This window comes from Lissotriton vulgaris, chromosome 10 (assembly GCF_964263255.1).
Source record: "Lissotriton vulgaris chromosome 10, aLisVul1.2, whole genome shotgun sequence".
Classification (NCBI taxonomy): Eukaryota; Metazoa; Chordata; class Amphibia; order Caudata; family Salamandridae; genus Lissotriton; species Lissotriton vulgaris.
This window is the reverse complement of record NC_141698.1, coordinates 222,814,302-222,836,891: the sequence shown is the minus strand read 5'-3', so window position 1 is coordinate 222,836,891 and position 22,590 is coordinate 222,814,302. Positions and strand designations below refer to the sequence as shown.

At 50.2% G+C, this 22,590-nt stretch overlaps 1 protein-coding gene across 4 annotated transcripts in view; it reads left to right on the top strand.

Annotated features, from left to right (window-relative positions):
- The window catches only part of LOC147685008 (uncharacterized), a 2,279,237-nt gene that overhangs the window by 938,716 nt on the left and 1,317,931 nt on the right, over nt 1-22,590 (top strand). The window lies entirely within an intron of this gene.

Below are 22,590 nucleotides of genomic sequence, written 5' to 3'. Positions count from 1 at the left end.
CTCTTTCTGGACCATTTGACCAGCCGTTTAGGGTATCCTCATTCGACCAGTCTATGGATTAGATCATCAGATTCATTGAAGAAGTCTTCCTTCTGAGTACAGTTCCTCAAATGGCAGGTTATCGCGTAGTCCCCGGGGTGATGACTCCCATACCTCAGCAGAGTGTTCCTTTCAGTGGGTTTACGGTATAGGGTGGTATACAGGCGGTCACTTGAGGCTTTGATGAATATGTCGAGGAAATCAATGGTTGATTTATCCTGGTGGATGGTGAACTGAATATCCATTGATATCCCATTGAGCCACTCAAAGAAGTTGTGGAGTTCCGAATCACTCCCTGTCCAAACCATGAGGACGTCATCTATGTAACGTTTCCAATTTGAGACTTGGTCTCTGAAAGGGTTCAAGATATTGTAAATATAGTTTTGCTCGAAATCATCCATGTAGAGAATAGCCAGGTCTGGAGCGAAGCTAGCCCCCCATTGCCACATCCTTGGTCTGTATGAAGTATTCACTCTGGAAGTAAAAGAAGTTTCAAAAGAAGGTCAAACAGTAAGGCCTTACCTTAGAAAAGCACTTTGAGCTGGGCTGGGTACAACATCATGTACCGAAGGTTCAGACCCCACACCCTCTGCTTAAACGAATCAAAAGTCTTCTGCTGTTGCTGAACTAGTTTGTTGATGTCGGTCTCACCAGGCCACTGACCGTGTAAAACACCAAGGGCCAGATGTAGAACCAATTGTAGCATGTGCAAACGGGTTAGCAACCTGTTTGCACATGCTAAAATTGGTATGGCCATGAACTAACAAAATTTTGCCACTCGTAAAAAATTGTTTAGAGACTCGCTATTTGGAAGGGGCGTTCCCTTCCAAATAGCGACTCTCTAACCCATAAACTAATTTTTTGCAACTGCAATTGCGGTCGCAAAACACTTGCAATTACCACCTACTTCAAGTAGGTGGTAGTGAATTTGCAAATGGGAAGGTCTCCCCAGGGTACCCCTTCCCCTTTGCAAATACATGCAAAAATATTGTTTAAGGGCAGGCAGTGGTCCCAGGGACCACCGCCTGCCCTTAAAAAAAGAAAAAGAAAACTTTTTTTTTTTGTTGTTTTTTTTTCAATGCATCCCGTTTCCTTTTAAGGAAAACAGGCTGCAAAAAAAAAAGCTGCTTTATGTAAAAGTAGTCCCAGACATGGTGGTCTGCTGAGCCCAGCAGGCCACCATCCCTGGGAGGGATAGCCATTCCTAATGGGGTTGCAAAATGCGAGTGCCTCATTAATATTAATGAGCCTCGCATTTTGCGACCCCATTGGGATTCGCAATCAGTATCTCTGACACTGTTGTAGATAGTAAATTGTGACTCGCAATCAAGCGCAAATTGCGAGTGGCAATTTACTAGGGTGGTACATCTGGCCCTAAATCTCTGTCCCTGTAATTTAGAAGGCGAGCGATAATGGGACTATGGGCAGTTTCCAGAGGCGGTTTCCGACCAGGGCCCTATGTGCAAGCTCAACAAGGAAATGCCGGAAAAACTGGCCCTCAGGAAGAAAGGATTTCAGCCACTCTTCACTTCACAAAACTGTTCAGTTCCCGGCCGTCCATGCCCTCTGTGAACCCCAGTAAGCCCCTAGTAATGCGATTTACGTCTCGTCCACCGACACCCTACTTGCAGTTTCCCTCATGTTTTGTTGGAGCAGAGCTACATATGTTGCAACTTCTTCAATTTTAGTCTCCAGGGCATGGCAGGAAGATTAAATGGCCTTCAGGATGTCCTCTATCCCAGGATGAAAGTCTGCCCCCTCTGCTGCAGTTTTCTCCTGCAGGTCTGGCCACTAAGTTGTGTGGCATCAATCTGGCAAATCTATCCAATGCTGCAGATGTGGCTTTTCTTTCAGCATGGTAGCAGAGAATGTCGGCGTGGCTGAGCAAGCAATGGCAGCGGACATGCCTGGGTAGAGCTCCGTACAAAGCTTCCCTAACACAGGCCGTTTCTCCGCGACAATTGCCTGCTTTTGGCCCAAATCGTGAGCGAGGCTGCCTGGGGCGATCCCCGGCCCCCCTGTTATATCTGGGGCCGTTCATACGCTTCTGTCCACTCCGGGTTGAGCCTCGTCCACAAGGCCCGACTGCCGAGAACTGCTGCGTGAGGCCTCTGAGCCTCAAACACGGCGAAATTGCCCTGATCATCGCTGCACCCCCAGTGGAACAGCTGCTGGGCCCCTGACTCTGCTGAGACGCGGCGGGGATTGCCGACTGTCCCGGAAGAAGAGACCCTGCGCACGCTTGCTGTTGATCCCTCCCGACCGGCGCGGGAGCTGGTGCGCGGCTGGGGTTGAGGCACAATCTAGGGGCCCAGCGGTGAGCTGCCAGCAACGCAGGGCCCTTTGACCCCGCCACATTGCCATAAACTTTGACCCCTTCAGGCGCCGGCACTACTGGGGGCGGCCTTTCACGATCAGGCGCCCCCCTGGGGGGTGTGAGGACGCTGGCTGATTGCTTGGACCAGGGCGGAAGTGGACTGCGCTTCGGATAGCCTCCTCTAGCTGGCAAGACACCTAACACGAGGGCGAAGACTTGCGAAGTCGTGTGACTCCCGGGGGATCCAGCCACCGGTCATTCTCACTGGTGGTCCCTAGACTTGAGCACTGGAACCCGAGACTTCAGGGCGCTCGCGGAGTGGCCGCCCCCCTAACAAAAACAGACTACGACAATATCCACGGACGAGAACCACCCCTTATTCGAGTGGGCACGGGCCCCCCTACATCCGCTGGCCGGTCCCAATCAATCAATCAATCAATCATGGCATTTATATAGCGCACTACTCACCCGGAGGGTCTCAAGGCGCTAGGGGAGGGGGGTCCGCTACTGCTCGAACAGCCAGGTCTTGAGTTGCTTCCTGAAGGCGAGGTGGTCCTGGGTCAGGCGGAGGTGGGTCGGGAGGGAGTTCCAAGTCTTGGCGGCGAGGTAGGAGAAGGACCTTCCCCCTGTGGTGGCTCTTCGGATGCGGGGGACGGCGGCGAGGGCATGGCCGGTCAATCGAAGTTGGCGTTTGGGAGCGTAGAAGTTGAGGCGGCTGTTGAGGTATCCTGGGCCTTGGTTGTGTAGGGCTTTGTGTGCGTGGGTGAGGAGACGGACGTGATTCTCTTGTTGACCGGGAGCCAGTGCAGGTCTCTCAGGTGTCCGGAGATGTGGTTGCGACGGGGGATGTCCAGGATGAGTCGTGCTGAGGCGTTCTGGATCTGCTGGAGCCTCCTCTAGAGTTTGGCGGAGGTCCCGGCGTAGAGGGAGTTGCCGTAGTCCAGACGGCTGGTGATGAGGGCCTGAGTGACCGTCTTCCTGGTCTCGGTGGGGATCCATCGGAAGATCTTTCGTAGCATGCGCAGGATGTTGAAGCACATCGAGGAGACGGCGTTGACTTGTCTGGTCATGGAGAGTGAGGAGTCCAGGATGACGCCCAGGTTGCGTGCGTGGTCTGTTGGTTTGGGTGCGCTGCCTAGGGCGGGGGGCCACCAGGAGTCGTGCCAGGCGGAGGGTGAAGATCCCAGGATGAGGACTTCCGTCTTGTCCGAGTTCAGCTTCAGGCGGCTGTTCTTCATCCATTCGGCTACCTCTTTCATCCCTTCGTGTAGGTTGGCTCTGGCGGTGGCGGGGTCGTTGGTGAGGGAGAGGATCAGCTGGGTGTCGTCGGCGTAGGAGATGATGTTGAGGTTGTGCTGGCGTGCGATGGCTGCGAAGGGGCTCATGTAGACGTTGAAGAGGGTTGGGCTGAGCGATGAGCCTTGGGGAACGCCGCAGATGACTTCGGTGGCTTCTGATCTGAACGGGGGGAGGCGGACTCTCTGTATCCTTCCGGTGAGGAAGGAGATGATCCACTCCAGTGCCTTCTCCTGGATTCCGACGTTGCTGAGGCGCTGTACTAGGGTACGGTGGCAGACAGTGTTGAAGGCCGCGGAGAGGTCTAGGAGGATGAGGGCCGCTGTTTCTTCGTTGTCGAGCAGGGCTCGGATGTCATCAGTGGCTGCGATCAGGGCGGTCTCTGTGCTGTGGTTGGCCCGGAAGCCAGACTGCGAGAGGTCGAGGGATCCGTTCTTCTCAAGGAAGGCGGCCAGCTGCTTGTTGACGGTCTTCTCGATGACTTTTGCAGGAAACGGGAGCAGCGAGATGGGGCGGTAGTTCTTGAGGTCGGTGGGGTCGGCTGATGGTTTCTTGAGTAGAGCTCTGAGTTCGGCGTGCTTCCAGCTCTCCGGGAAGGTAGCGGTGTCGAAGGAGGTGTTGATGATGTCCCGTAGGTGGGGTGCGATGACAGCGTCTGCCTTGTTGAAGATGTGGTGAGGGCAGGGGTCGGTCGGAGATCCGGAGTGGATGGAGTTCATCGTGCGGACGGTGTCTTCGGTGCTGATCGGGGTCCAGGCGCGGAGGGTGGCGGTGGGGGGCGGTGGTTCGGTCGTGGCGTGCGTCGGTTGAGTGCTGAAGCTGTTGTGTATGTCCGCAATCTTGTTGTGGAAGTAGGAGGCGAGGGAGTTGCAGAGGTCTTGCGAAGGGGTGATGTCGTTGTTTCCGGCGTTGGGGTTGGAGAGCTCTTTAACGATGTTGAAGAGTTCCTTGCTGTTGTGTGCGTTGTTGTCCAGTCGTTCCTTGAATGCAGTTTTCTTGGTGGCGTGGATCAGTTGGTGGTGTTTTCGGGTGGCGAGCTTGAGGGCAGTCATGTTGTCCGGTGTTGGGTCTTTGCGCCAAGCTTTCTCGAGGGCTCAGCAGTTCTTCTTGGAGCTCTTGAGTTCGTCGGTGAACCATGGGGCTTTCTTGCTGCCGGGTCTGCTAGGCGGGGTCCTCAGAGGGACGAGGTCGTCTGCGCAGTCGCTGATCCACTTGGTGAGGTTGGTGGCCGCTTCGCTGGGGTTCGTTGCGCTGGTGGGTGGGTTCTTGCTCAGGGAAGTTGCGAGCTGGTCGGCTGTGATCTTGTTCCAGCTTCTGCGTGCAACCTGTTGCTGGTGGTAGTGGATCGTGGTCCTTCTGAAGCTGAAGTGGACGCAGCTGTGGTCCGTCCAGTGGAGTCCGGTGGCGTGGCTGAAGGTGATGTCCTTGCTGGATGAGAAGACGGGGTCGAGTGTGTGTCCGGCGTAGTGGGTGGGGGTGGTCACCAGCTGCTTGAGTCCGAGGTTTGCGAGGTTGTCCAGCAGGGTGGTGGTGTTGTGGTCGTTGTTGTTCTCCAGGTGGAAGTTGAGGTCCCCGAGGAGGATGTAGTCTGTGGAGAGGAGGGTGTGCGGGCTGACGAAGTCGGCGATGTCTTCGCTGAATTGTGTGCGTGGTCCCGGGGGTCTGTAGATGAGGGTGCCTCTGAGGGTCGTCTTTGGGTCGGTGTGGATCTGGAAGTGGAGGTGCTCGGCGGGTGCGAGGGTGTCGTCGGTGTTGGTCGTGATGCAGATGGTGTTCTTGTGGACGATGGCGATTCCTCCTCCAGTCTGGTTGACGCGGTCCCTCCGGATGATCTTGTAACCGTCTGGGATGGCGATGGCGATGTCGGGCGCTGAGGAGGCGTTCATCCAGGTTTCCGTGAGGAAGGCGACGTCTGGGGCTGTGGTGTCGAGCAGGTTCCAGAGCTCGACGGCGTGTCTGTGGACGGAGCGGGTGTTGATCAGGATGCACTTGAGGTGATTGATGCTGTTGCGCCTCGTTGTCATGGTCAGTGCTGGAGTGGTGCAGGTCCGGATGCAGGCGAACTTGCAGGTGTGGCAGCAGAAGGGTCCGTGGGTGCGTCTCGGGGTGGCTCGGTAGCACCCCGGGGTTCGGCCGGCGTTGAGTGCGTAGAGTTCGGTGGCGTCGTAGGTCCGGCTGGTGACTGCGGGGGCCAGGGGTCCTGGCCCTGGGCACGGTCCAGGCGCGGACGGGGTCCAGAGGTGCGACACTTGGAATAAGTGATAAGTGAGTACACAATACTGCTTGCCCAACTGGGACTCTAGACCACACTACCCCACTGTTGAGAGAGCCACTCCCTCCTTAGAAGCACCGGTGGAACTGATGTGAGGCGGGGAGGAGAAATACAGCAGCCGCCGCCTGTCCTGTTTCACACACAGAGGCGGCCTGCGTCATCCACGCGGGCAGCTGAAAGGGGGAGACTACTGTTGTCAGACTGCGCTTCCTGCCTTGGAACCCCTTAACGGACAACTGCCCGACACCTGGAAGCACGGACAGTTGTTGACCGCAGGTGGGGAGAGCGCATTTCATTCCTCCTGGGCGCCCTCCCGAATGTGGCCGGCCGCCCTGATGCATGCCGGAGATGACCGCGTGACTTGATGAGGCGGCCATTCTACGTTCCCCCTATAGTAGGACTACTTTTGGCCTCACGACACACTGTGCCCTGCTTGGAATCCTGGGGGAACTTCCTGGATGAACTGACACTTTGACTATACTACGCCGCCCATGTCTGGGGACCCCAAGACGAGAGCTGGTGCGGGTGGCACACAGGTGAAGGGGAAGATGGCGAAATCGACTGAACTGGACCAGACTGCCTCCAAATTAGACATGATGCTGGCGGCGATGGAGCGATTGGAGGAGTCGATACAACTGACCCGCACCTCTTTATAAACGAAAATTGACGGCGTGGCCATAGACCTGACACACCTCCGGGCTGATCATAAAAAATTGTCGGAACGAACGTCTGCCCTCGAAGCCACCATGACGGATGTCACGCCCAAGATCTCGCAGATGGATAGACATGTTCAAGATCTCCTTAACAGAGTGGAGTTCTTGGAGGACCGCGCGGAGGATGTTGAAGGTAGGGCGAGGAGAAACCACGTCCGTATTGTAGGTCTACCGGAACGCTGGGAAGGCAGAGAACCGACGGTACACATGAAACGATGGCTCACGGACCTACTGCCAGAAGGCACCCTCTCGCAACACTTTGTGGTGGAACGAGCCCACCGAGTACCGGCACGTCCTCCCCCAACGGGCTCCAATCCGAGACCCATGTTAATTCGCGTCTTGAACTACCGGGACCGTGACGCCATACTACGTGAGGCTAGGAAGTTGTCAGACATCAGAGTTGAGAACACTAAGATCATGTTATTCCCTGATTACACTGTGCAAGTCCAACGCCAGCGCCACTTTTTCCTAGAGGTGAAACAGCGACTCCACCGCCTAGCTCTGAAATATTCACTTCTATTCTCGGCCCGCCTGCGAGTGGTGGCCCAGGAAAAGACACACTTTTTCGACACTCCTGAGGCGGTTGAGGCCTGGCTTGACTCGGGCATCGATAAGGAACCCAGTAAATTGCCGCCGACGATGCGACGTGACAGAGGGACCCAGCGACGCCGTCGGAGGAGACCCTCACCATCGAAGCCGGCACGAACGGAGACAGAAGTGGGTCCCACACCCGAGCTCATACATAGCGAACAGCAGGAAGCCCTTCGGATGGTGGCGGTGATCAGCTGCTCATTGGAAGCGGAACTTGACTTGGAGGCCAGTCCCCTCGCCATCGCAAGCGACGACTAACATATTTATGGATTGCCAGATTCCCAAATATCGGCGGTCCTACCAGATGTTACTCCACAGACTGCTGACTTTGTTCAGTAACTGCGTCCTAGGGCATTTGGGCCTCTCGTCTAACCCTAAAGACTTTTGCAACCGACGGAATCTGGTGTTAAAGAGACATTGCTGTGCTACTGGTGCAGCCCCCCTGACTCTGGGGAGGTGCCCAGTTCCGGTTAATTAGCCAGGGTGTAACGAGCCCCACTGACCCTGGTGTGACATGAATATAACTGTTGCTGGTGAGTCGCACGACAACATGGCAGGGGTGGACGGACCCCCAGATGTTGGGGCCTAACCTGAGGCGCTGCCGGATGGCTGTGATCTGGACCTGTGGAGTCCAGACCCTACGTAACAGGAACTCCTATTGGAACTGGGCAGAATGACAGTCTGCCTGTTGGGGGGGTGGGGGGAAGCTCCCTCACCCTGATCGCATGTTACCCCCGTAAGGACAGAGTGAAGTGCTCAGCGATCCCCCCCTTGAACGCACGGTTTCTTGAGCTCATTAGAGCGTTTGGACGACAATATGTTCTGCTGTCGACCTTTTGGTATTGTGTTGTTATCCTTGTTTACAGGTTTAATTGACTCCTTTTCATCCTCTCATATTTTTTTACGGGCCCATGGGAGTGTGCTAGAAACTTTCAATGATGTTGGGGGATGTCTGCCTCGCTGTGTGATCGTGCTGATTGTTGGGGGTGGATGGCTGGGGGGGGGGACGAGAGACCAGATGTGTGATGGCCACGATTAAATTTTGCACCTGGAACGTGCGTGGTATGCATACACCTTCACGCCGTTACCAGATTTATTCATATCTCAAACAACACCAAGTGCACATAGCATTACTGTAAGAGACCCATTTGACTGGCCCAGAGGTGCTCACACTACACAGCAGATGGAGGGGGCAATTGCACGCTACCGGCTTCTCCACATATGCGCGAGGGGCTCTGATCTGGATACGCCCTTGGGTCCCTTTTGCACTCATTCATAGCAAGGTCGACGCAGAGGGCAGATATGTGGTGCTTCATGGACGATTAGAAGGACAACACATTGTTCTCGCCTCCATTTATGCCCCTAACACTGAGCAAGGCCGATTCTTCACACAGTTGTCATCAGTAATAACCCAACAGCCAGACGTTCCACTTTTGCTTGGGGGCGACTATAATTGTGTTTTAGACATTGCCCTGGACCGGTCATTCCCCCCCTTGACTAATGCACCGGCAAATGGGGCAATGAAAGCGCTCACAGACTGGGCGACCCAGTGGGACCTGCATGATGCCTGGCGCAGTCGCAACCCTCACACGAAGGTCTATTCTTACTATTCGGGTGCCCACACGCTCCACGTTAGGTTAGACAGGTACATGCTCTCGAGCGATATACTTCCCCATGTCACTGACACCTGTTACCTAGGCCGCACTCACTCTGACCACAACCCTCACATCCTGGACTTTACTTGGGAACGCCCCCACCCACCAGTGCCCACATGGCGACTCCAACAAGATGTCTTATTAGATGCCCCATATAGGGAAGCACTTTCAACCCGCCTCTTGCAGTATTTTGACGAAAATAACGGTACTGCGTCCGCCCCACAATTGGAATGGGATGCGTTTAAGGTTGTCACAATGGGACACTGTCTGGGTATGCAGGTGGGAATGCGGAGACAGAGGGAGAACTGACACGAGTCGAAGCTGCCCTACTGGCGGGGGAGCAGGAGGCGGCTGAGGGAGATGATGGGGAGCTGATGGCAGCTCGAGAGCAACACACACAACTATTAGACAGGCTGAAGAATCTAAATTATGCTGCCCATTCTGCGCGCACGCACCACCTTGGGGATAAGCCGGGTAAGCTACTATCTTGGCTGATACAGCGCGACACCCAAACTATGCCGGTGATGTCCATCCGCACCACACAGGACACCACTGACTACACACAGAGGACTATTCATGAAGCCTTCACACAACACTATGAGGGCCTTTATCGCTCTCAATTGCGGGTCACCGCAGCTGACATTTCAGAGTATTTATCGACCTTACCCCTACCAGTAATTACCAATGTGCAACGTGGGGAATTAGGAGCTCCACTCACGTCGGACGAGCTCTGAACAGTCATCTTTTCCCTCTCCGACGGTAAAACCCCGGGACCTGACAGATTACCTGTGGAGTTCTACAAAGCCAATTCTATTATCCTCATTCCCGAGCTACTGCGAGTGTATAAAGCAGCAATAGCAGATTCTGCTCTCCCGCCTACTCTAAATGAGGCGTGTCTCATATCCCTCCTGAAACCGGGCAGAGACAAACTCAATATGGGATCTTGCAGACCACTTGCCCTCCTCAATACAGACTATAAAATCCTGGCATCCACGCTAGCCCAGCGAATGGCGCCCTTGGTACCTGTTCTAGTGCATGCTGACCAGAACGGTTTTGTGCCGACCCGCAGTACCTCTTATAACATCAGGCGCCTGTTTAGAGTGCAGAGTCTAGCTACATCCCAATGGCCTAACTCGGGATGCCTGGTGATCGATCTTTAGAAGGCGTTCGACTCCGTGGAATGGCCCTATCTGATGCTGGTGTTGGAGAAATTTGACTATGGGGATGCCTTTCTTCAGATGGTGGAGCTTCTGTACCGGGAGCCCGTGGTGCGCGTTCGCATAGGCAGGCTTCTTTCGGACCAGATTCGGGTATGCAGAGGCACTAGACAAGGGTGCCCTCTCCCCCCCTTAATCTTCGCTCTCATAATGGAGCTCCTGGCGGCGCAGCTCCGTGCCTCTGGCGCAGACTGGGGCATCCCTCTGGCTGATGGGATGCACACGGTGTCACTGTACGCGGACGACCTACTACTTTACGTTAGAGACCTGACTTGTTTCCCGCAGGTGATTACTGACATATTCCGCGTATTCGGTGAAGTGTCGGGGCTTCAAGTTTACTGGGCCCAGTCAGGGGTATATACTTTTGATGCTGGCACGCCGGAATGTGATATTGTGGTCCTGGGCGAACAACTTCTTTGGTATCCAACCACTTTCCGCTATCTAGGGATTTATATATATCGAGAACCCACGGTCTTGTTAGAAGGCAACCTGACAAGGGCAATCACATCACTCACGGCTCAGGTGACTTTTTGGAACACCCTCCCTCTCAATGTCCTAAGTAGATTCACGCTGAAGAAAATGATAGCGTTACCGAAATTGCTGTATTTTTATGCGAACCTTCCGGTTTATGTCCCGGCCCGAACTTTCAGAGAACTGGAAACTTTGTCCAGGGGATTGATATGGAATGCAGGGCAGCCCAGGGTCGCACTGAAGACATTATATGCCTCGGCGGAGCATGGAGAATTGGCTGTTCCTAACCATGAGCTCTATTACTTAGCGGCACAGCTGCAGTGGGTGACCTACTGGGTGAGCGGGAAGAATCTAGGTGATATTGCCACGGACGATACTGTCATGACGGTTGCACAGGTCCACGCACTATTCCACCCCTTAGCTAAGGTCCGCTGCCCTGAGTAGCTACACCTTGCGGTGGCGCGGAAGTGCTATGTGAGGAATCTGAAACTCACGAAATCCACCAAGCCATATGCTCCTAACCTGCCACTCTTGGGGACGCCCTGGGAAGGCGGCGCACTCTCGGAGACGGCTTTGAGCGGCTGGACACGGGCTGAGCTGGAGGGACTCTTTGCAGAGGGCACCCTACTTTTGTTCGAGACCCTAGCGGCCAACACGTCGGTCAATTCCTAACACATGCAGCGATCATACACTTGTTCACCCAAGCCTGGGGCGACCTTACGGAAGAACCACCAACTCATCTGCTGATACAGTGTTTACACATGATGGGGAATGGCTCCCACATAGTACTGAGGAAATAGAATTTTTAGGTAACCTATGTGTCCCCCACTCGCACCCCATCCATACCCACGTGTCCCATGTATGTCATGTAATTTCCCTTTCCGTACATGCTAGGAAGACGCATATGCATTTGCGTCCAACGTTAACATGTTAGTTATACAGTTCTCCAAGAAAATCACGTTAATTAGGCTTCTAGGCCTATGGTGCCAACGTCTTTACATGGTGCACTTTTGGATCTCGCACACGTTTTTTCAATGTTTTCTGGCTCAGTCGAGTCAGGCCCTTAATTGAGATTTCAAGTCTCTTCTGTCTCTGAAAGCTGTAGTTTAGGTATGTATCCCTGACCTCTGCCTTACTTCTTGCCCAGTGAAGCGGTGCCCGGCTCGGCCTGGCCTGCCTGCCAAATTAGTATTTTGCCTACAAGTTATCAGCCTCCTCGAAAACACATTCCAGTCTAGTGAAATAGGTAAACATGTTTCCGGCTGCAGAGCAAAGGGCCCAGTTCTCCTGTCTCCATGCAAGTGATTTAATGAACCCGTTACCATGGTAGGCCCATGGCCCCCGCTCATTGCACCAAGATACGCCTGCACGCACTAGCATTCAGTATTGAACGGCCTCTGCCCGAGAGACCTTTTACTTCAGATAATACATTCTCCAAACACAAGATACCAGATATGCTATAGGTTCAGGTCGTTCCGACACCCCAGACACTAGACTCCTCTACTAGTGCTAAAGTCAAAACCCCAGATCTCCCCAGTTACACGTCATGCTCAGTTGCGCGTGCATGTATGTCAAAGTTTCCTGCTGACCCTGCAGAATCTCTCCATGCATCCACCCACTTATGACACTTCTGTGACGTTTCCTAGCACACACCTCTGCGTCCTCCCATGTACACGCCTTCTCTTACGCACATGTGTTCTTATCTTTCTCTTTCCACTTGTTACGCCTACTGTATTCGTTTCAATTATACAGTTTTACTATATATAATGTGAAATGTAATAAAACGTTGAATGTCCCTTCCTGAACCTTAGTGGTGATGGAACTCGATGTCCAGTGCCCCGGGGTACTTAATTAAAGCCCGTATGACTCAGATACCACGGACTCTGCCTCTCATTTATTGAGCTATCCTTATTATCTGTCATATAATGTATGGAAAAATAGTACGGTAAAATTATTTACCACAGTACACTGGCTCGCGCAGGCCCTGCACACGCATACTCAATTTTCCTCACAGCGCTTGCGAGACAAATGGACTAGAGACCGGGGTCGAGACTGGACCGACAAAGAATGGGAAGTGGTGCTGGCTGGTGCAATCCCCGTTTTAAAATCATCCAATACTATATTGTACATCGCGCGTATTTATCCCTGGATAAAATAAACCGAGATTTTGGCCTTAACACGACTGCATGCCCTAGGTGCGGACTAGTAGATGCGCAGTTCCTACATATGCTCTGCCTACATGATTACTGGAAGGCAGTATCGACCTCTCCAGCGAAGTGTACAGGGAGCAGTTTACGACACACATGGGAGCTTGTCTATTAGGCTTATTCAGTGGACGAAATAGACGAAGGTCCCGGCTAGATTTTGGGATCTCGGTCTGATAACGGCAAAACGACTTATTACCAAGCGCTGGAAAAACAGCGAACCTCCCCAGGCAATACACTGGCGTCACTCTTTTGACAATTGGGCACGGGCGGAGAGTGTGGCCTTGCACAGGGAAGAGACGGCGGGGCTTCGTATGTATCCCATAGCCCGGGACTGGGATAACACCTTGACTGCTTTTCACCAAGCGTGCCTACAGGGAGGTATAACTTAGACAATTTCCCCCCTTTGGGAAGTGGCCCGACTCCCCCCTCCCTCCTCTGCCTCCGCACCTTTCTCCCCTCCCGGCTCTGGGTCGCGACCGTTTGCCAAATTCCCCCACTCCCCCCCCCCCCCCCCCCCCCCCGCACTACGGCCGTAGTGCATTGTGCCGGATGACCCCTACTGCTGACGCAGCGACACACGCACCTGCCCTTGACCGCGCCCCATCCCATTTGTTTTGACATTCCTCAGTTTCCAATCCCTATATTCTTAGGTTCTTACTCAAAGTTTATTGCTACGAACAAACGGTATTATATATTGTTTGAATTACAGTTCGTCTTGAACTCTGCTTGATAATCGCAGAGGTACCCATGAATGAGTCGCTACAGTTATCCTCAGGGAAGAGCGCTTTACTTTTGGGATAGGCGCAGGAGACACACCCTGGGAATTGGGAGACATTGTCAAGCAAAACATATGACCTCACACGCAGACACACTGACTGTCCTGTCCTCCCCTTTCACGCCGTAACTCTAAGTGCCCCATCTTAACCATTTACTTTGCAGGGCATGGATGGGCAAATAGATTATTCTAGCAAACTGTTGTTGTTGATATGTATTTTCATGCAGCTATGTCCAACAATCTGGTCATGTTGTTCTTCTTACTTTGTTTTCCTAATTTTTTTCACTGTCACGTATGGAAAACTGATAAGACATGCTATGTATTTCCTGAAAGGACGCTGTGTACTCTATTTTTTTTTCATGTACTCTCATAAAAGAAAATGCAATAAAAGATATTCAAACAAAAAATGGTAGCAGAGTATGTCCCTACCAGTGTCCCAGCAGGAAAACACCAGCCCGCCAGTCCCCTAGCCCATGTTGGGTGGGCAGCATGAGCAGCTAAGGAATCTGGGGGATGTTGGCTCTCAAGCCACCAGTGGGACTCTGTAGCAGGGGATTAGCTGGATTCACCCTTAATATGCCTCCCGGTGGGCCCCCACCACACTGCGTGAGCAGGGCAACCCGTCCTTTCCTTCCCCATAATAGCTGAGAGTGCCCCTACAGGGGGCCCAACTGGAACCACTGGCCCGCCAGTCCCCTAACAAACTCAGGGGCTGGCAGCCAGGGAATCGGGAGGGTGTCGACTCCTCAGTCGTCTGTGGCACCCTTTCGCGGAGATCAGCTGAATTCACATTTGATATGCCTCCTGGTGGTTCCTTGTCGCACTGCGCAATCAGGGTGGCACAAAAGTCTGTAGCCACTCTTAACGACCTGACCCGTTCGCGGTGAGGGGCGCAGAGCCCAGCTCGTCTTAGCCACCATTTTGAGTCTGCAGATGCACAGGATCCCTCATGTGGGTATTCCCCGCCCTTTTTGTTGCTCCCTTTTTTGTGGGCTTCTTTTCTGTGACTCCCCCACACCAATCCAGCACCCTGACCTGATCCTCCATCTCCTTCTCTGCCCCTTTAGCTATGTATTGCTCCATTTGTTTTTTTTTTATTTTCAAAGAGCTAAGCAACAAATAGCCACTGCTACTCCTCTTTAAAAATAAAAATACTTTTATGGTTTTTTCTTTTAATAATTTTTATTTCCTTATGGAACCATGTCAGATCGGTAAATAGAAAAAAATAGTGCCTCGGTCAGTCAATTTTTTTTTATTCAAGCGGTACAGCATCAGCAATGCGGATGTTGCACAGCATGAACTAAATTCAACCTGCTAGATCTTTCACTTAGCCAAAAAGTAAATAAGTGTGTGTGTTATTGACGCTTGTATGTGGACACACAAGCTCTGCCATAAAGTATTAGGCTTTGCACTATACCTTGTGTTTTTTATCCTGAAGAAGTTTTGAGTCACAAGATAAGCTGCGATTCTTCTATTATTCCACAATGGGCATGGGCACAGACTCCACCTTAGATTTGTTTTATTTTTCTCTCCCGCCATCTAGTTCAGATGTGTTCAGCAACAGTCTGGGATCAAGACATTTTTTGTGGCTTTTTGACGCCTAACTGCTCCATTCCCTAAGACTGACTGCTCCAGTAACAATCACTGTACGATCTACCTTTTATTCTTCTGACAGGAACACCGCTCAACACCTGCCGACCATCACCTCTTTGATCCCTGACTCAGTCAAGACTTCTTAGATCTCTCTGGAACTTGTCCTGGAGAATGCAGACGGGAAGGGGTGATGGAATGCACACCCTTCTAATTTTGTCCATGTTCAACGTGAAGTACCTATGGGCAAACCAGCATTATTTATTTTATTTATTTATTTATTTATACAATTTTTAAAGCGCTCTGTTACCGGGCGGTGTCCTGGCGCTGAAATGATATGATTTCTCCCCTAAGTCGGTCATTAATTTCTAAATGTCGAAGAGCCATGTTTTAATGTTTTTCCTGAAAGCCATCAGGTTGGTACTTTGTTTCAAGGCCAGGGGCAGTTTATTCCAAATGGTGGAAGCTCCAGAGATGAAACTACGTCCTCCCCATCGTGCTTTCCTGATCCGATAAGTCTTGACTAGCCCTTTATTTGCTGATCTTAGCTGTCTACCTGGCATGTACAGTTGAAAATGTTGTTAAAGAAAGGATGGACCCAGTCCATTCACTGCCTTGAACACCATACACAATGATTTAAACATTATACGTTTGCGTATCGGGAGCCAGTGCAATTTCCTCAATTCCTGTGCAACCGGTGCAAACTTGGGCAATTAGTCGAACAGCTGCATTTTGCAGCATCTGTAGTTTGTTGAGAATACCTTGCTGGGCTTTCAAGAAAAGACTGTTGCAGTAATCAAGGCGGGACAGCACAAGTGCTGTCACCACCATTTTCCTGCTGCTGCCTGATAGAAAAGGGAGAATTTTCCTGATTGTTTTCATGATCCAATGGATAGAAGATGTTAAGGCATTAACCTGTGGTTCAAAAGATAGTTGACTGTCAATAAGAACACCTAGGTTCTTTACTTTCGTTGCTCCCATATCCTGGGGCCACCATTTGGGGCTCCAGAAACTAACATCGGTGCCGAAAAGAAGAACCTCAGTTTTTGAGGAGTTCAGCTTAAGGCAGTTGCCAGCCATCCATGAGCTCACTGCAGTCATGCAGTCCTGGAACCTAGCCGCTATTCCTTCTTCTCTCCCCGGGAGCAGAGATACCACAATTTGTGTATCATCTGCGTAAGATGTTAGTTCAAAACCAAATGACCGAATCACCGGGGCGAGGGAGGAAACGTAAATATTAAATAATGTGGGGGCTTAGGGAGGAGCCCTGAGGGACCCCCCCTGGGAGTGTGAAAGGTTTAGATTCAAAATCTCCCAAGGCCACCACCTGAACCCTGTCGGCTAGGAAGGACTTCAGCATACTCAGGGCTGTCCCTTGAATTCCGCAGCCTTCTAAACAATCCACCAAAATACTACGATGGACTGTGTCGAAGGCCGCGGAAAGATCAAGGAGCACCAGAGCTGCCCGTCCTCCTGCATCCATCGCCTTCCTGATCTCTTCCGTGGACTTTATCAGGGCAGTCTCGATGCTATGGCCTTCCCTAAACCCATGTTGGGCTATGTCCAAGCACTGAGAGGACCTGAGAAAGTCACATAGCTGTGCATTCATGACTTTCTCAATAAGTTTGGCCGGTAGTGGTAGCCTGGCTATAGGCCGGTAGCTATTAGGATCTGAGATGTCAAGTGTTGGATTTTTAAGCAGAGGAGCAATTGACACTTGTTTCCAGCATGTTGGGTATTCTCCGAGGTCAAACATCCAATTAAATAGCTCCGTCAGGATGCATGATATGGGGATAGCTGCCAATTGTGCCACTGAGGCTGGGCAGGGATCTTGAGGCGAGCCTGATTTAGTTGCCAGAAGCAGCTTTTTTATCTCATCTGAATTCACCGGACGGAACTCAGAGAGTTTCGCCGCGTGTGGTTTCACCAGAGTAGTCCTGTGTGTTCCTTCGAGGAGAGACAACCCCACTTGATGTTCTAATGCTGAAAAAATCTGTTCCACTTTGTTTAAAAAGAACTTAGCGAGAGTCTTGCAAAGTTCCAAACTTGGGGGAATAATGACTGATTTAGGGGTAACCAGACTGGCAACTGTGTCGAAGAGTTCTCTAGTAGAGTTTTTGGCTCCCTCAATTCGAGCAGAAAAGTGCGTATTTTTAGCTTTCTTGATCATTACTTTATATATCCTTTGACTGGCTTTAAGTTTAGTTTTATCTGCCTACAGATAGTCTGAGCGCCCTACGCGCTCCAGTTTTTTACAGATCACCTTATGGTCTCGTAACTCCTGGGTAAACTAGGGAGCAGATGGTACTGTACGAGTAGGGCGACAGAATTTGGGCTGCGCTAAAGTAGTACATGCTTGATCTTTCCAGTCTGTGTACTTTTCGGCAGCTTCATTTACATCTGTCGGAAGTGTAAATATAGAGGATGTGAGCCGATCCTCCAGTGCCCTTCCATCAAGTTCTTTCCAAGGTCTATACAGCTTGGCTGGCTTCCGGTCCTGTCTAGCCCTAACCAACTGGGGTATTTGAATATTGAAAAGCACCACTGAGTGATCTGACCAGACCATGGACTCTGTATGACTAAAATGTAAGTCTGGATTATTTGTAAAAATGCCATCCAAAGTATGCCCTATTGTATGTGTGGCTCCCCTTACCACCTGAGTCAGTCCTGCCGCCTGTATTACATCGACCAGAGCTAAAGTGTCCGGGTCTGAGCCTCCTTCTAAATGAAAACTAAAATCTCCTAAGGCGGTAAAGGACTTGGTACGGAGGGCTTCTTCCAGAAAAGTACCCACTGTATCAAGGAACTGAGACCTAGATCCGGGAGGTCTATATAAAAGGCAACCCTGAAAGGTATAATGATTTTATATAGAAAGCTTAAATCCCAGTGCCTCGTGGGACTGTGAGGACGCCGCCTGAAATGATCCCTGAATCGAGGCATGATAGATAATAGCAAGCCCACCCCCTCTTTTACCGGTTCTGTCCAGAACACGGCTACAATAGCCTGCAGGTGTTGCAATGATGCCGCATCTGTTCAGGTCTCCGTAATAAATGCAATTTTGGCGTTTTTATCCTGAATCAGTCCTGCGCATTCTATACTATGTTTAACCAAAGACCTGGCATTAATGAGTATACAGTTAATTGTATTCTCCTCCCTATCCTCCCTTAGGTAATGGGACCTGATGAGTCCCTTGATTGGAGTACATAAAATAACAGGTAGGTGAGAGCAACATGCTGGGCAAACATTAGGTTTGGTGAGCATTTTCTTGTCTGGTATCATACAGGTACAGTCATCCTCCACCCTTCCCCTTAGACTCAGTAGCAGTTTGCGTTTGTAAACTCTCTTAGACTGATAAGTTAGGAAAAAATGACCAGGGGTCCTGGCGCTTGGCGATGTACTGGCACGATCGGGCGCGCCGCCGGCATGCCCGCTGCGTGGTCTGGAGGTTGTGGTCATTTATAGGAAGAGAAGGAGGGTGGGAGGCAGCCAGCTGCTAGAACACTGACCTTGGCGTCCACCCAAAATGGCGTCCACCCCTGTCTCCTAACGCGTGAGCACGTAGTCTGCTACGCGAGGAGCGGGGTTCGAGATGGGGCAGAATAGTTCTCAGCAGCAAGTAAGTTTTTAAATAAAAAGTCAGGAAGTCACATTAAAATAAAACGTAGCGTTTTAAAAACAATAGCGGTATTCAAGAGCCTATCCCCCGGCTTCCGCCTCAGGGGAGATATCACAATGATTCTAAGCATCGCCGAAGAGCGCGATTTAAGTAGCCAGGAGGGGGGAGGCAGCCAGCAGCTAGAACGCTGACCTTGGCGTCCACCCAAAATGGCGTCCACCCCGGTCTCCTAACGCGTGAGCACGTAGTCTGCTAGGCGAGGAGCGGGGTTCGAGATGGGGCAGAATAGTTCTCATCAGCAAGTAAGTTTTTAAATAAAAAGTCAGCAAGTCACATTAAAAAAAACGTAGCGTTTTAAAAACAATAGCGGTATTCAAGAGCCTATTCCCCGGCTTCCGCCTCAGGGGAGATATCACTATGATTCTAAGCGCCGCTGAAGAGCGCGATTTAAGTAGCCAGGAGGGGGGAGGCAGCCAGCAGCTAGAACGCTGACCTTGGCGTCCACCCAAAATGGCGTCCACCCCTGTCTCCTAACGCGTGAGCACGTAGTCTGCTACGCGAGGAGCGGGGTTAGAGATGGGGCAGAATAGTTCTCAGCAGCAAGTAAGTTTTTAAATAAAAAGTCAGCAAGTCACATTAAAATAAAACGTAGCGTTTTAAAAACAATAGCGGTATTCAAGAGCCTATCCCCCGGCTTCCGCTTCAGGGGAGATAACACAATGATTACATTTGCAACCTCTACCTCTCTCTTAACCGTAAGACCTTCTGCAAGTTTTTAATCACCTTTCCGTATAAAAAGAGCTTGAGGTACCAAAGGGAAAGATATTGTGCAACTCAAAAATGCTGCAGCAGTCATCCTATGAGATGCCCTACATTTTCAGTGAAGAGAACCCACTTGGCATCGAGGAAGAAGAGCCAGGTCCCTCTAGGATCCCAGCAGCTCAACACGAGATGTTGTCCTTGAGTGTCTCTAAAGAAGATGAAGAGGCCGGAGCACCTTAGGCTTCTATTCTAGCAAGGCCCCACACACGATGAAGACACCGAAGGGGATGAGTACTACTCCAAAGCAAAGCCAGGGATCAAGACCCCTCTCACGTAACAATTTTTAAATTTATGTATTCAAGTGTTCGGTCTTTTGAAAATCATTGCACCAAAGCAACGCATTCTACAGCGTAAAAACATTCTAGTAAAAATCATTTATAAAAAGTTAAAACAATTGATCCTTGTTGTATATTAAGTAAAATTTCAGTTAGTCATCATAAAAGCAATGTATAAGACTATGATTCTGTAACAGCTCGATTTCTTTACAGGTTTTTGTAGTTTCTGGTAATTTTAAGGCTCTGTTTGGATTTCCACTGGAATTTGACATAGTTCCATGAAATACAGATTTAACATTTTTACCCCCGTGCAAACTAGGGGTATTGATGTCCCACCTAGCCAGTTGATTACTGCTTCACTACTTGTTCGAATGTTAATGTTAATAAATATTTCTTTGAATAATTACTTTTTCTTTTAATAACTTTGGGCATGCACAGAAAAAATGTTGGAGAGATTCATACTTCTAATCATACAGTCTGCAGGCTCGGTTATGCTTTTGGTCTTTCCTGGAAGGAATGAGATTCTTTGTTTCCCACATACCAAAGCGTAATTTCATGCATTGATGTTTTAAAGCCGCTGAAAAATGAGCTGATAAATATTCCTGAGGCTTCCTTGTACCATATGAGCTGATCACCGTCCTGGCATAACGTCTTTGTAGTAGAATCTTATCCTCTGTTGAATGCGACAGGAGTTTTGTTGTAAAATTGATTGCTTTGTTAATGGCCTTTTTCCCAGATGCTGGAATTCTAGTGGTCTTGAGTGCACAGATCTTCTATAACCTGGGTTAGATAGCAGCCCCAGGATCCTTGAGTTTTATTTTCTTTTTCCATACCTATTTCTTTCCAGCACAGACTTTCAATGGAACCAGTTTCATATGCTCATAGCCTCCCACATAGTTTAATAAATGCGCCTTGGCTCGGGAATATTTGATTGGACTGGCCAAACTCAAGTCGAACTTGAGCCGGTGATGCAAATTGCTGTATGTGGAAGATTTTTTTGTAAACTTTTGTTTGGATGTTGTTCAAAGCTGGAATTTCGTGACCCCTCATTGTTTCTGTTCCATAGGTCACGGTTGGCATAAGCTATGAGAGCATAACGGATAGTAGATGGCCGTGAGTTGGACAGCTTAATTTCTTTTTTAGTAGTTTGAAGCAATATATTCGATTTTGGGCTTTGGTCCACATTGCAGTGAGCTGTGATTTATAACTCGGGCTTTGTTCAACCTTGAGATATTTGTATGAAGCAACTGTCTCTACTTTTTTCTGTCCAGGTACCACGTGTATTTCTTGAACTTTGCATCCACTAACCGTACTACCTTTGTTTTTGATAAATTTAATTCTAGCCCTTGCACTTCCATGTATTTGGCTAATGTGCTCATTCCACGTTGTAAACCAGTTGGATTTTGACCTAATAGTACTATATCGACCGCATACTGGAGGCACCCGATTTCCTCATTTACTAACGATAGTGGATGACTGTTAACTTCCTGGAGAGCGTCTTCACAATCGGATAAGTACAGATTGAAGCGACTTAGGGCTAGCACACACCCCTGCTTTAATCCGTTGTGGGTATCTATTTTCTTTGTTACACTAGTGCCGTCCCCTATTTTTACCTTCATCCAAGCACCTGTGTATGGTTCTTTGATGGCATTTATACTCTAGATAAGCCTGGCCCCTTTCACCACCTCCCCTACACTTCACCCTGTCCTGAGGTAGACCCCGCTTAAAGGTCACATCGATACCTACCATCAATTGGGGTCGAAACATCGACTTTATCAAGTGTTACAACCAGCCTGCGTTATTTTAACTGTGGACATTATTTGCAGTACATTCGGCATGGTTTTGTGTGATTTATTGAACATTGGGTGTTCTTGTACTCTTCGGCTCTTTTGAAGCCAGGATGAAATTAATACTGTGATTTTATTGATTTTGCTTCTTTGTCACAATTTCGATAACGTTGCACAAACCCTACTTTCACTTGCACGCTATCCCTCTTTCACTTTTAGGGGCACTATTGTCGTTTGATGAAAATTGTAAATATGATGCATAACACAGTGTGATTAACCAACAGTGTGTTCATATTTTGTTCTATGTATTCTTATTCTTTAATTTATTGTGTCCTACATTCTTATATAATTGTTACTGGGACCCAGGAAACGTAGGCAGGTGCTAGGCTATTTAGACAGCCATCAAGTCCATATCGCTCTCCTACAGGAGACTCATCTTGCGCAAGGGAGCACACCCCGGTTTGCATTACGCTGGGCATCACATAGATTCGTCACCTCCTACTCCAATTACTCTAGGGGAGTGCCCATACTCATTAAACAAGGGGTCAGGTTTGTTGAGGGTGGGGTGGATGTGGACCCCGAGGGGAGGTACTGTTTGCTGTGGGGCAGGCTGCACTCCCATGATGTTGTCTTTGCGAATTACTACGAGCCTAATGTTGACTATGCTCATCATCTGCTCACTCTACGAGGCAAACTACACACGCTTGGGCAGAGGTATGTGTTCTGGGGGGGAGATTTTAACACTGTAATGAACCCTAGCATGGATCGGTCAAATGTTACTGCGTCGCACTACACCACATCTCAACGCACGTTGCAGGACATCGTAGCACATATAATTTGTTAGATACTTGGCGCTATCTGCACCCAGCATTGCGGGAGGGGACTCACCATTCCACTGTACACAACACATGGGCCAGATTGGATTATTTGCTCGTCTCCAAAGGCAT